This window comes from Hirundo rustica, chromosome 1 (assembly GCF_015227805.2).
Source record: "Hirundo rustica isolate bHirRus1 chromosome 1, bHirRus1.pri.v3, whole genome shotgun sequence".
Taxonomy (NCBI): Eukaryota; Metazoa; Chordata; class Aves; order Passeriformes; family Hirundinidae; genus Hirundo; species Hirundo rustica.
In genome coordinates, this window is record NC_053450.1 from 92,495,572 (window position 1) to 92,510,576 (window position 15,005).

The 15,005-nt window shown below is 40.1% G+C and overlaps 1 protein-coding gene across 1 annotated transcript in view; it reads left to right on the top strand.

Moving 5' to 3' along the window:
- The first annotated feature begins 3,449 nt into the window (after positions 1-3,449).
- The window catches only part of RNF144B (ring finger protein 144B), a 52,736-nt gene continuing 41,180 nt past the window's right edge, over positions 3,450-15,005 (top strand). The window contains exon 1 of the mRNA XM_040069225.2: positions 3,450-3,773. The gene's annotated coding sequence lies outside the window, so the exon portion shown is untranslated. The remainder of the gene's footprint in view (positions 3,774-15,005) is intronic.

Sequence of the window (15,005 nt, forward strand, 5' to 3'; positions counted from 1 at the left end):
CTACAAATACTTTCTTTTTCCATAGGGAAATGGATTATTTGCATGTACACGAAGTAAAATGGATAAGGACACCTTTTTGTTAGTCAGGCTCTGATTTTAAAAAGTTTGTTAAAAAACCTGTTTTTAAATTACACCTATAGATAGCAATTGCTTTTCAGTTTGTTTGTTTGTTTGTTTGTTTTTTAGTTGAAAACTGTGAAACAGAGTAGTAAAATTTTATTTTTTCCCCCTCATAAGTAAGTCCTATTACTTTATGTAGAATTACAATGAAATTGCCAGTCATACACTAACTCAGTGTTTTCACTTGCTGTTAATGGTAGTGGTATTTTGTTTGTAGGATCTTTTCACTGGTCATGCCATTACTTTTTTACCCATCTGTGTCAAAAATTAATTAGTAATTTCAGTTAATGCAGAGTGGCTTAGTAATTTATGATGTATTCAAGTCACTGCAAGGATGACACAGCCATGTTAGTAATTAACTATGCCAGCCTCTATTCTTATTCCGGCTAGTAACTCAACTAAAACTTTCCAGTGATACTGCATTTTGACATCTCAAAGGCTCAGCTATTCCCCCAGTCTGGAGGTATAAAAGCATCAGTTAAGAGTGTCCAAAAAATTAATTGGACCCTCTCAGTTTTCTGCTTTACATCACTGCTATCCAAGAGGAAAGCAAATGGGGAGAACTTGGCTTGTAGCAAGTACCATTGTCTGGAATTGTGTGACAATGTGAACTTCTTTTTTATTTGTTGGCTCAGAAAGGAAACCAGTCAGTCTGGGTTAAGAGATTCAGGGATTTGAGCTGGGTAGCAATTTTAGCATGACTCATAACACTTCACAAAATTAGCTTGCCAAGAAGATGTTCTTTTGTGAAACTGTGAAGTACCTGGGCTTGAGGTATAGCTGGAAGAGAAATCATTTTGACAGAAGAGCTCATAAAAGTCCAGCTCATGTCTTTTGGTGATGTCAGTTGAAAGAATCATCAGTATTGATCATCTCAAGTCCGTATAGCCTGAGCTCCTGCACAGTGCCACATCATCTTCATCTCTTTGCTGTGGACTTCCTGGATAAGCACAAAAGCAGGGGCAGACACTGAAGAGAAGATGGAAGCAGGGGCATAGCCAGCTCTCCACAGAGCATCAGTAAGTGACTGTCCGGCATGTAAATCTGGGCCCCACAGTTTAGTATTTGATACCCAAGAAGTGGAGTTCTTGGAACAAGCATATCTTAATGTTTCCAGTTAATTAAAAGTCTTGAGAAACATTCATATTTTTTCTCACCAATTTTGTGATGTCTAAAGGAAAATAATTTTGTTGTCAGCAGTTTTGCACATTTATGCAATCACATTATAACTTGCATTAGGACAGTAAAAAATAGGATAAAAATATGATGGGATGTTTGTAGCTGAAATTTCCAGAATTTTTGTCCATTTTAATGTACTGAATCTAGTATTCATAGTTTAAAAGAACCCCTCCCTCCCTCCTCCTGATACAAGCTGGTCTCAGCATTTATCTGAAGGGAAGACGAGCTAATCTTTTTTGTAGTTCTGTCTCTTCGCTGATGGAGGCTACTTCAGTGAAACTTGTTTTTGGTTTGTTGTGCCAGCAAGGACTGAGTACCAAACGAGATGCTACGTTTACTACTTTGTTACTGGCAACTGCCCTGCTTTGCTTCTGAACTTTCTGCCCTGCCGTTTCCCCCACACCTGCATGAACGACTTGATTTCCTTCATCCTCCCTCTCTCACCACTCTCCTCCTTGACATAATTGCCTTTTGCTGTTCAAGTGTTGTGGTGCTGAGCACAGGGGCTGAGAACAGGAAGAGTTTTCTTGCTGAGCTCCGCCTGTGGCCTATCAAGTACTTGTGTGATGGAGGCAGAGTAGCAAAGGGGGCGGCTGTAGGAGGAAAATGTAGGAGCTGGAAGCAGAGGGAAGGTAGTGAAGAAAGTAGTGACAGAGGCTCAAGCTATTTCATACTAGAACAGAACACGGAGGATAAAAATCTAACCACAGAAGAAGAATTGTTTCTACTCATAAAGTTTTCCAAAGAATTCCATGTTTTCAGTACTGTTCTAGAGCCTTAAAAATTAGCTCTGAGCCCTCAGCTTTTCTTGAGTCTTGTCTAGGATTGGCCACTGCTGAGAATATGTACATCTGTTTCTGCTGGGAAAAGCTCTGCTAGCTCAAGTGGCAGTATATGTGACATGGCTCTAGTTTGCCTCATCCTGTTGTAATCCTGTTGATGAACACCGTAAGGGATTGACAAGATTCCACATGTTGAAACAACTATATTTTTTCTGGTTATTATTTCCTCCCTCCCTAAATATAGATAAATAATATATAAATACATTGAAAATCGTAGATATAAAATTATATAAATTATATATATATTATATAACTATATCTAAAATTATATATAACACCCAGTGTTAAAAAGATGAATTCTAAATTTGTACCTATTCTGAAAGGAAAAGAGTATATGTTGGTAATTCAAGCAAAGCTGTAATATAAAGGAATAATTCAGCAAGGAGGCTGAATTACAGTTGCACAAGCTGCCTTTTTTTTTTTTTTTTTCCCCCCCTTAAATTAATCTGATGCAGTATAATTGTCTGAAAATAACTAAAAGCTCAGCTGTGAGCTTTTATATACCCCGGGAGAAATGCCTATATATAATTTTTCACAGGAAAGTACTGAAGGCAAAATGCCAACAATGATTACATGAAATACGAAGTAAAATTATTTCATCATAAGAAAATTGTAAATTAACATTTATACTTCCTTCTGTTTTTCTGCACCCTCTGCACTCTGATATATCTATATTTCTTATCTGTGGGTGTGGTGCATTTTCTACAGCAGGAAAAGTTCTTGAGGGTTTGGTGTCATGTGGCACAATTAGATACTCTGCTCCCTGGCTGCTGCGAATCACACCCTTAGGTCTGGAATATGGAACTGCAGGATTCCCCTCTTGTACACAGGGACGGCTTAAAGCGTGAGATTTTAGTATTGCCAGATTAAGATGAGCACCGTCATTAAACATTCAGATCTAAAATCACTGGGGCACTTTACTTTAGAGTTAAGATTTTTTGCTCTCTTCCCCTCCAACGTGAAGAACACACTTTTTTTTTTTTTTTTTTTTTTTTTTTTTTTTTTTTTTTTAGATGACATCCTTCACAAGCAGAAGCAGCACGGTTTCAGACATTAGCTGCAATGCAAACTGCTCTCCCCAAACAGGTTAATTTGGGAGGGCTTTGATGAGTGTCACATCTAATGCCTTGCTGCTTTCAGTTTTACCTAGTCAGGGCTCGCATGGGAGTTGTGGTTAAAAGCCGCACGGAGACCCAAATCGGAACGTAAGGGCGCGCACAGGCTGGGAGCTGGCAGGGTTTAAGTAATCACCTGCAGCTGAATTGAGTCTCGGATGGGAAGTAGGAAGTGCTGTGCTCAAGCTTCCTGTATAAGTAGATGCAGCTTTCCCACAGCTACTGCATCCAAGCTGCGACGCGCGTTTGAGATGTAATGGCAGCACGCACTTAATAGCAGGGAGGGGATGATTTCTCGGAGTGGCAGAGGGGCTGGGAGACGAGTCCTGCTGCAGTCCTTAAAAGTGTACCGCTGTCAGACACCCAGAGAAGAGGAAGGGCGTGTGAGAGCAATCCGCTCCGTTCCTCACTGCGAGCTCCGGGGCTCTGTGACATCGTGGTTCTTGGGAATGCCGGAGTCTGAGTGCAGCCGCTGAAAAGTCACACAGCTGGTAGTGAGCGCTGCTCTCCTTTCAAGGTATGTTGAAATACAGCTTTCTGTCTGTTTTCTCCTTAAGAGCAAAGGATACTATAAAAGAACAGAAAGCCAGCATTTGCTTCTAATGGAAGAAAGTGAAAAAGAGGCGTGGTCTTTTTTTTTTTTTTTTTTTTTAAGGTAAGGACTAGAATGATTAAATAGCTAAAACAAATGTTATTTGCGGTTTGGCTAGAATCAAACTATGTGGTGCTTAGAGTGAAAGCAGAAGGAAACCTTAGTGTCCTGACTGTTAAAGGCTGAAAATAAATAGACATCAAGTACTTCCCAAAAGGGTGAAATGACTTTTGTCAGTGTAACTTTTGGAGAAATATCTGTGTGAAGTGTTTAAAAATGCTGCAGTATTAGGATATAGCTGTGTGGAAGGCAATTGCTAAAATGGCATGCTGTCAGTATGTTTTAGTTTAAATAGTACTTCTTTCATACTGAAAAAATACTGGATTGAGCTGGAGGTAGCCTGAGTTTAAAATGCTGATACTTCCTCCTGGTTTAAAGGCATTTCTTCTGCCACAGTCTCATGCAGCTGCTATCAGGAAGGAAAAAAATAATCTGTATTGTATGTGTTAACTTCTAATCCGTGTTAATGTACACTTCTAATCTGCTCAGGGTTTAGGATTACAAGGTTTATGTAAGCACATGCAAAATATACCATACTTCTGTTTTCTAGTTTGCATTTAAATTCTTTTTACACTAAGAATAGATAACTGTGTTTACTGGTATGTTTGCATCGCTTTCTCATCATAAGGGCCTTCTCAGTGCAAAGCAGCTTTAGTAATGAAGATGTTTCAGTCTAGTTTATTTTAAAGCTCTGTATTTTCTGTAATGCAAAAGCACTCTGCTTCCTAAGTGCATACAGCAATATCAAATGTCTTCCTTCAGAGAGCACTGTAAGTTGTAAAATATTTAGAATTACTGTAGTAAAGAAAGCATTGTAGGGTGACTTGGAATCTTCTTGGTCAATAGATGCCAAATGCTTTAAAGAAGTAAATTTTAGCAGAGATGCAGGCCATGACTGAAATACCCCCATGCAGCTTTGCAACTGCCTGTGAGCAGGCAGAGCAATCTGATACGTTTGGCTGCCCTCAACCTGAAGGGCAAGTGGTCTTGGTTAAGGGCAGGCACTGGGATTGGGATTCCAATATTAACAGGAACAGAAGTTTCAAAATCCTGTCCTTAAATATTTTTCAAAATAGATATATTGTCCTGATTCTTGTCCTGTATAGGACTTGTCTATGCCTGAATGTGAGTGGGCGTCTGGGTTGTTGCTTTAACATGAAAGTGGCTGAAACCCTTCCATCAGTGAGCATAAGCTGTTTTGGAGGAAGTACTGCACATTGATAAGGCCATGGCTGCAGTTATGCTGCTGGAAGTAATGCTTTAGATTATGGATTGAGAAGTGTGTGTTTGCAGATTGTCTAAAGCTGTAGTAAAGTGAAGGTACTCTTTCAAAATAAACCAGAGCTACTCCAGAGCCAAGCCAGTACGAGGAGATTCAGACTCCTTTTCTCCCATGCATCTTACTGTCTGATGGGGGTATTTCCCACAAAGTCCTGTCTGCTCACACAAGGACACAGAAACCTCCCTAGGCTTCATGTGGAACTAGCATTTGGCAGCCTGGAGTAGTTTCTGTTCCCCATGCTGAAGTATGTTCTGCATGCGTCTCACTGGTGGTTGTGGGCTTCTTTCCCGCAGTTGTGATGTTTTGGTGATTCTGTTTGTGTGATAGTAGGCTTTGGGGCAAAAGTTAGCAATGTGAAAAGCAAACAATATGGAGGGTTTTTTTCTCTCTTGCTAGGTTCGTGGATTGCACTTTGTTCTCTAAATGCTTCATTGGCTTTGTAGAAATAAATAGTGTGGAAGTAGTTGCCTGGCGTTTCCATTTTGGTGGAGGAAAGTATGTATTTGTCCATATTATTATTGTGAGTTTAAAACACAACTGTGAGAAGCAGCAACTCACTCCATGGGGAAGCAAGCAGTGCTAATGCTTAACCTGGTTCACGGCTCGCTAGTATGCCTCTGATGATATCTGTGGTGGGAGCCTGAGCCCTGTGCCTGCAGTTCACCCTGTTCAGACCTTTCAGTGACTTTCAGTGGTGAGTCTCAGTGGAGTGTGTTGCTTTGATGTAGCTTGATGCTGTCCCTCTTCTGGAGTGGGGAGTTTTCTTGAATGTGCCCAAGACTTTTCAGTGCCTTTAGGTTGTACACATCAGATCCACAAATATCTCCTGGGCTAGTAGTACTGTGATATCTGAGACCATAATTACAGCTCTGGGCCCATGGATATCTCAGGCACATGTGAGCAAAATACTGTGGCAGGCTGCCAGTGTCGCTGTGAACTGAGTCCATCAGACCTCCTTGCATGTCCTAAATCAGACATTGCCTTCAGCTTTGTGAGGCTCAAAGTGTTTCTGGAGCTGTACTTTTTCTTTGGTACTTGCCCAGAGCTGGGTACAGTTCCTTCCTCTTCCTCTGGCTTCTCCATGCTAAAGCAGAGCCCAATATAATGCACTTCACAAATTGTCTTCTTTGCCCTTACATTCATTACATTTGAAAACTAATCTTCTTTTGGTTTGTGAAAGGAAACATTGAAGAAGAAAGAACAGCTCCAAAGGGAAAGACAGCAATGCTATTAAGCTCAGCCTCTAGCATTGTGTATTTCTGCTGAAGCACAGCTGAGCTCCAGTGCTAGACTATAAGCCCTCTCGCTTGACAGAAGCACAGGTCTGAGGGCCATTGTACACTGCAAATTTACCTAGTCTTGGACAAACATTTACAGAGATGCTTGTGCCAAATAACTTTGTGCTGATCAGTAAGAAAACAGTGTTCAGTAATCGCTCTGTGTCTCTTCTAAATGGTTCCTGCATGGAGTTTCTTCCTGTGTATTTCCTGAGCTGCTTGTAGACACAGCCATCACGGGTACATGTTAGACATGCTTTTTGTTGCAAGGAGAGATAAGACAACATAGAACCATGGAATGGCTTGGGTTGGAAGGGACCTTCAAGACTATCTAGTTCCAACCTGCCTGCCATGGGCAGGGACATATTCAACTAGACAAGGTTGTTTGTAGTCCTATCCAACCTGGCCTTCCAAGGATGAGACATTGACGGCTTCTCTAGGCAGTCTTTTCCAGTGTCTCACTATCCCTCTGAGGAAAGACTTTATTCCTAGCCCCTAGTGCACATCTCCTCTCTTCAAGTTTAGAACCATTCCACTTATTCCACTATCTGCCTGTGTAAAAATTACTTTTCCTTTTTTATAGACCCCCTTTAGGTACTGGAATGCAATACTGATGTGTTCCTAGAGCCTTCCCCTCTCTAGGTGGAATAATCCCAGCTCTCTCAGCCAGTCTTTGGAGGAGAGCTGTTCTAGCCCTCTGATCATCTTTGTGACCCTTTTCTAGATGTGCTGTAACAGGGCCGTATGCTTCCTGTGCTGAGGGACCCCAGGGCTGGATACAGAATTCCAGGTGGGGTCTTAGCAGAGTAGAGGGGCAGAATCCCCTCCCTTGATCTCCTGCCCACTTTGCTTTTGATGCAGCCCAGGGTGTGGTTGGCATTTTGGACTGCAAGAACTGATGCGGTTGACTTTTGTCCAAGTTTTCATCTATGAGAACCGCCAAGTCCTTTTTGGCAGGGCAGCTCTCAATGAGTTCTTCTCGCATTCTCTACCCATGTCTGGGATTGCCCTGACCCAGGTGCAGTGTTTTGCACTTGGACTTGTTGAATCATTTAGTTCTTACACACCCATTTCTCTAGTTTGTCCAGGTGCTGGTTAGGAGATGGAATACAGAATCACTTTTTATTAGAAGGAAAAATTACCATTTTACTGTCCTGCTCATGCTTCTGCCCTTTAATTGAGACTGTCAGTGTTTGTGTCTGTTGCAAGCTTTTCTGCCTTTTGCTTTGTTGCAAAAATGAGGAGAGGATGGAAGGTCTAAGACATGAGTCATTACTCAAGGAGTGGATGTTGTCTGGGTATCTGACAGTGGCTTTGATGATACTCATGTTTGGTTATACAAACTGTTGAATTTTCACATAGACAGGAACAAAACTTACAGATCTGAAAATGTTTATGTGTTCTATATATTTGCAAAAAAAAAAACCAAAAAACAAACTGGAACAGAAGAGCTTATATCTGTTTTCAGAGACTGGAATGATTCCTTTGGGGCTACCTCTGCTTACACTCTTATGTATTGTATGTTGCTGTGGCATAGAGATTTCTTTGCACATGTGCATATATAGCTGCAAATAATTCAAAACTACATGCTGTAAATCCCTATGTACATAGAAGGAAAAACACATTTCATGACAACTAGCATGCAGGCTAATCCTTTGCATGCAAAGAAAATTCCAGAATTAAGTAGAAGCAGTGCCATGTGGGCTGGCATTGGTTATGTCTGGGCAGTAGATGGGAGAGTTCATGTGTTCTGCCTGTGACTGATTAATTTTTGAAGCATTCTGATGGATGTGGGGAGATGATAAAGGAAAACAAGCCAGTCATTCCCCCTCTTAAAAAAAAAAAAAAAAGGTTATAAAGCTGTAGTCATTGGGGAAATCGAGCTGATCCTGTGAGCCATTTGCCATTGCACTCACTGGAACATTTTTCACAGCAGCGGGCACTCTGCCAACCACTGATACTGGAACACTTCCCCATGGGGTTTACCCATTTTAGGGCTAAGATAACATCCATGGGGCCAGCAATAACTTGCTTGCTGAAATTTTGCACAATGGAGAAGATGCAATCTTGCACCCTCTCGACCTCTCCACAGCTGCACTGATGGTTTCAGTGGTGGGGATTCTTCACAGTTTCTGCAGAAAATCTGTGGGAAAGGCAATCATGCCCTTTGCCAGAAGTGAAGTGGAAGCCACATAGATGTACATAATTTAGATAATGCTACTATGAGGATGTGTTTTTTGGATTGTCAATGTTTTTGTTGCAAATAACAGAGCAGTGTGCATGGCTTGAGCAATTTCAACCTTCTTGTTAACTTTGCTTATCATGTTTTGGGAGGATAGACCAATGAATTTAAGAAAACATACGCTTGTGAAGAGTAGAGAAAAAGTCAAGAATTCTTGTCTTTTCTCCAAATTCTGCAACAATGAGGACAAAATGCCTATTTTACCTATGGGCATTAGTTGTCAGGGTCATCATTAAAATACCAGCTAGCAGAAAGTTTCTAGAAAGGTTTTTATAAGACTGTCATCCTATAATATAATAAGTCTATGTGTTTTCAGTTCTACTTACTCATTTTTCTGAGAGTTTGGGAGGTGGGGCAGCTTCTTTCAAAGATAAGTTCCCAGTTGCTTATCTTTGCACACATAATGTACAGGTCCATTGGAAAACACTCTCTTGGAAACACTCCCATTGGCAGGACTTTGGCTGCATGGCTAAGATCATGTAGAGACTAGCCAGTTGTTACCAGATGTTGAGGCACTTGAGGCTGAAATCTCGTATGTTTACAGGTTGCTGTTCTCTCTTCTAATTATTTCTGAAATGAATATTGGAATTTGGAATTGAAATGAAGGAGCCATGAATGCAAATCTCTGACTGCATTTGATGGACACTTCTAATTTATTACCTGCCTATACTAACATCTGGATTTCTAAGCAGTTGCTTCAGGCTGCTGAGAAACTAACTGTGCTCGGCATAGTACATGCAAAAATCTTCTTGTGAATGCTTGGAACCTGAAGCACAGAGAGACAGAAGGAGAATGTGGAAAATAGGGTGGGAGAGGGCAGGGCAGCAGTGAGACAACCTCATGTTGTGTGACAGACAGTGTCATCAGTCAAGCAGTTTTTTGACTCAGGTTTAAGAAAGTGTTGCATTTGTCTAACACTGTTAATAAAATGCCGAGCAAAATAGATAATGTGTGTTAAAAATGTTTATTTATAAAAATGGGAATATACAATTGTGTTACAAATACATGGCTGTTAGTCAAGAGTGTAAGACTAATAGTAGTTGCAGATGTTTTTGCTACTCCAGCATAGTTTGCAACTTCAGTACAGTAGCCTGTACATGAGGCTTATCAGAGGTTAGAGGTGCCCCAAATTCAAAGCCTGGGCACATGGGGCTCCTCCATACTGGAGCAGTAGGCAATATGGAAGGAATTGCCTGCAGCAGAATTCCTCCCAGGATCTCCCTCCCAGCATGTTGGGCTCTTACCTTATCCCATGTGTGGGCGGGGAAAGAAGGGGATGAAATGTGGATACTGAGAGTACAAGCAGAGAGATATTCAGTCAGGAGATTATTACTGGCATTTACTTCTCCATTTTGCCTCTGCAGATGTGGCCAGAGCTGGAACTTGTCCTTTCCTCATCTCCAGTTACCTCCAGAACTCATAGAGGAGCTGGCAGAGGAGTGGTTTAGGGATACATTCCAACTAGTTAAATTACGAGTCATGAAAAGCAGTAGTAGTAGTTACTTCAGTAAATGTGTTTAGTTTCAGAACAGCCTCTTGTCCGGGTCCAAACCTCTACTATTGTTTCTTGCCAAATTTCAGCACAATCCGTAGCTGCTCATGTTGTTTTCTTAATGGCAGTGGTTTATATTAGAGATAGTGACTTCCCCAAGGTTTAATCCTCAGATTTGATTCACAGACTGTCCTTGTAGCTCAGACTTGAAAGTTACCATTGGGTAAGCTTTCTAAGTCATTGAGATACATTTAGATCAAGGGCAGTTTTCAATGTTTTAATTGTTTTATTTTGGTTACCTCAAATAAGATATTAACTGTATAATAATGAGCAGTGAATTTGACTGTAAGATTAGATAGGGGCAGATTAAAATATTATATGGATTAGTTTTGTTTACTGAGCAGTCACAAAAATTGTTATAGAAGGAAAATCAACTTATTGTTATTGATGTAAGTCTAAAATGGTTAAAAGTGGTTTTCAGTGCTTGCAGTGAAAAAAGTCTGTAGGACCATATTCTTGCAAGTTTGCGTTCTCTGTGGCTTGACAGTTGTTAAAGATATCATTTTCTTGCAAGAAAAATTCTCAAATCACCCTTTCTAAGAATAAACACAAGTTAACTTTTCTTCAATAGATGGCTTTCACTACCTTTTGCAGAATTCAGTGGGGGATCAGTTTCATTGTTCCTGTCACTTGAATTGTTCCTTGGCTTCTGGAAAACTCTGCATGCTTCTCTTGATGCCAAGAAGTTTCTTGCTGGCCCTTTGCAGTTCTGGCTTTGTCACATCTCTATTTGCCTTGACCTGCTTGCCTTGCAGTCAGGACACTGCTTGCTCCAGACATGGCTTTGACAATCTGCAGCCAGGGGACTCGGAGAGCCCAATTAGTTTCTTGTTAGAAGAAGAGTGCAAACTACAATCACGTGAAGCTGGTACCTCTGTTTTCCACTGCTTTCACTTAACAATGTGTGTTTACAAATATCTTCTAAAAATCCTTGATGTTAGAACAGGCCAGTGTTGCAAATGTCTTCTGAACGCACTCTATTTAAACTGTAAACATTCAAGCTCAGGGATCTAGCATATCCCAAGGTTTTGTTATCTGATTAACAAAAATAAACATTTTTTTTCTGTGTCAAAGGCAAATTGTTACATCTGACTTCCTATTCCAGTTTCAGCAGAGTCAGCTAGTCAAGTTATCAACCCATTTTACCTCCCAAAAGCTCAATTCCTTTTACGTAGTAAATGTCACAGTTACTAAAAGCCTTTATGTGGTCTGAAAGGAAGATCTATAATTTGTAATTTTGAAGAATTTGTTTTTATTTAATAAGGGTATGTTACCTCTTGTCAACAGGGTGTTAAAAGTAAAGTGCACCAGACTAGTTTGGGTGGAAATTCCTTGTAGCTTAGCATTAACATATGCTGCCTAGTGTCATTAAGAGCAGAGGGTGTTATTTAGAAAAGCTTTAGATTTTAATCTCAGACCTGGTAGCCAGTGCTTTGAATTCCACTTGGTATAATTTTGTTGTTTGAATATGTTTTGGAAATATTTGGAAATGTTTGATGCCAAAACACTCTAGTTCTCTTGTCTGGCTGCACTTATTTCACTGCATTTTGTGCTGATCAACTTTGCTGAGCACTGTGACCAGGATGAACACAAAACCTTAGGAGAATCCTGCTGTTGACCTCCAGCAGGACCAGACGTGTCGCCCTAAGCCTGTGCCTGGGGCCAGCACCATCCCACTGCTCCGGCACAGTGAGCTTGATGCATCTGGGTCACCCTGAGATTGAAACCCGCAGGACTTCCATCCAGCAGATCTGGTGCAGGAAGCTGTGGCTTTCCAGCCTGCCCGTGTTGATAGAGCTGTGTCTGAACTTTGATACGGCCTAGTGTCACGCACAGAACTGAGTGAAAGTGGTGGCTTCTTCAGTAGTATCTGACCTCATTCCATGCAGAATGGATTGCTCCCATCCTCGTGGGTTCAGTGAGTATTGCCATTGTGTGGCTCCCGTCAGTATTGGAAAGATTGGAATACCATGTTTTGGTTATGCGTTTCAGTTTAATAGCAGGCTGAGTTATTTCTCTTTTAGTTGACATCTTATCTTTAAGTGATCCCAAAGTACTTTTCCTAGCTTCCTTCAGCCGTGAGTAGCAGCATTGCATTAGCTTGTAGATTTATTTCGCCATTAGCTCATTCTTGGACTCTCCTGCTTTTTAAGAGTGCAAGGGAGGAAACCCCACTTTTCCCCCCTCCTGCCTGTTCTCAAGCAGTGTTGCAAGGAAATCTAGAAAGGATTCCCACAATTACAGAGTCACATCAGTTTCAGAAAAACAAAATATATTCTGCTATGTTCAGTGATATTCATGGTCTTCTTGCAAAAAACCCCACCTTCCTGAGGACATATTGACCCAGGGTCACAAGAAGATGCTGTGAAGAATTGGTGTTCTAAATTTTCAAAGTTATTCGTACCTCACAGTATTACAGTACAGTAGAGAATTTATCTGACTCTCAAAGCCTTGTGGAGACTGATAAGTGTGTCCTAGTGGTGTTTTGGTTTATTAGAATGTTTTGTAACGATTTGGTGCATGTGATATTTGGGAAGCTGTTCAATGTGTATTTTAACTATCCTAAAGTGCTGGTATAAAAATTCCTGGCAAAAATCTGGATCATATTCAATGAATACTGAATTACTGTAGTCAGTCTCTTAACTTTTTTTTTTTTTTTTTTTTTTTTTTTTTTTTTTTTTTTTTTTTTGGTGCAAGAAGCTTTCTACTCACTGCATTCCTTTAAAAGTATTTGATATGTTTATTTCTTGGTTGCTAGCATGATATGAAAATACTCCATATAGCTGCTGCTTCTTGAACAGCAGCTCAAGCTGCTGGTTTTTTTGATTTGGTTTTTTTGTTGTTTTTTTTACCCAGGCATTCCATTGAGAACAAGTGAGAGAAATTGCCTTTGGTGTGTTCTCATGTATCAGCATATTTACTTAGGCTGCTTGTCCTTTACACAAGTTTTCTGACAATAAAAATTTTACAGTGTAGAAAGCTGTCATGAAATATTATACATCTGACTTTTCTTAAGCCTTGCTCAAAGAGAACAGATATTGAAATGCTTTTTATTCTCTCTAATGCTTCAGCTTGGTAGCATATTATGGTAATCCAGAAATGGGGGGTTCTCATACATGCATGTAATCAAGTGCTTGCTGTTTTAAGGCTCAGATGTAATACACTAATTCTGAATATATTAAAAATGTGTTTAAAATGAGACCTTCTATTTATGGATCAGGTTGCTTTTTTTGAGAGCATGATTTCAGAAAAATCTAAGTACATGTTTAACTTCTTAACAACCTCATTGCAATAAAGCAGAACGTTCAGGCTTTGATACACAGGAGCACTTAAACATATGATTAAATGTCATACTTGAAGATGAAGGCTTTTTTAAATTGTGGCTTTAATCATATGTTTTACAGCCTAACTGGATCACGGCTTGATAAGTAATGCTGTATGGACTGGATAGGTAGCTGTGTGAAGGCAGTGTATCTTGTAAGGAGAAATTATTGCACTGTGGGTTAGTGGTCTGCCTGTAAGACCACAGAAGCTCTAGTGCACTTGACTCAGGCTTATTCTCTGAGCAGGGATGCTGAGTTTAAAAAAGCTGTCTTAGTAATGAATTTTGAATGACATTATCTTGAGAGAGTTGGGATAGCTAAGGACTTGTAACCAAAGCTGGTAATGATGGCATTTCGCAGAAATGGATAGAATGTGGGTTTCTGACAGCTGTCTTCACAAGTCCTAATTTCATAGTTCAGTTTATATCTTGTAATTTTACCCCATTATCTTAATTACCAGTCTGTTATATTTTTTCAATCTTTCTGTAATTGCTCTTTTTCCCCAAGGGCCTGATTTTTAGCATTGGTTTTGAATACTCATGTTTTTCAGGTAGTTTTTTTTTTTTTTTTTCTATTTTATTTTTTAAGGAGGGAACCTTAGTTACAGGAAACAACAGACTTCTGAGTGAACAATGTCAAGCCAGGTTTTTGTATGGCACTGAGGTAATGGGTGGAGTACTTGAAAAATCTCCAGGGTGTGAGAAAGGATTACTTGCAGTGCTTGCAAATGTTTCTCCAAGAGAGTTTTATAAATACCTGATACACCCAAAATAGGAGTGTAGCACACATGCTGAGTGTGTTTTGATGCTATTTTTTGTTTGGTTGTTGTTTTTGGTTTTTTTTTTTTTTTTTTTGTTTTTTTTTTTTTGTTTTTTTTGTTTTTGTAAAAGGGGAAAGTGCTGTGCTAGGTGTTAGACCCACATATATCTTTATACCTCTTTTCAATCTCACCATGTTTATGCGAGTCCACACACCTGGGTGCTGGTTTACAGGTGTACTGGGACAGAGGGGCCCCTCAGGTCTCACCCTGCCCCACAGGATGGGCATGCCAGCCCACAGGGGAAAACACATTAAGGACCATTTTTGTTCCTTTAATGTTTTCTGGAGCAATGTGTCTCATACTTGTGCATTTCTTGGCTTCCTTTAAACTCTAATTGCAGGTAAAAGCATACAGCTCGACTGACTTCAGCAGAAGTGTTTGTAAACGCAAGATTTGAAGCAGTTTCTCCAAGAGTTCTGTTTTTGCAATTGGATGTAGCATGTGAAAAATTGAAGCGTAACTTGTGGTGCTGAACATACTCCACTCATTCTCCTCCAGCTTCAGCGCAGGAGGCTCTAATGATTCTCTGTGACGTTTCTATTTGTTGAAAGTCACATTCAGGCTTTTTTTTTTTTTTTTTTTTTTTTTAGCTAAATACAGT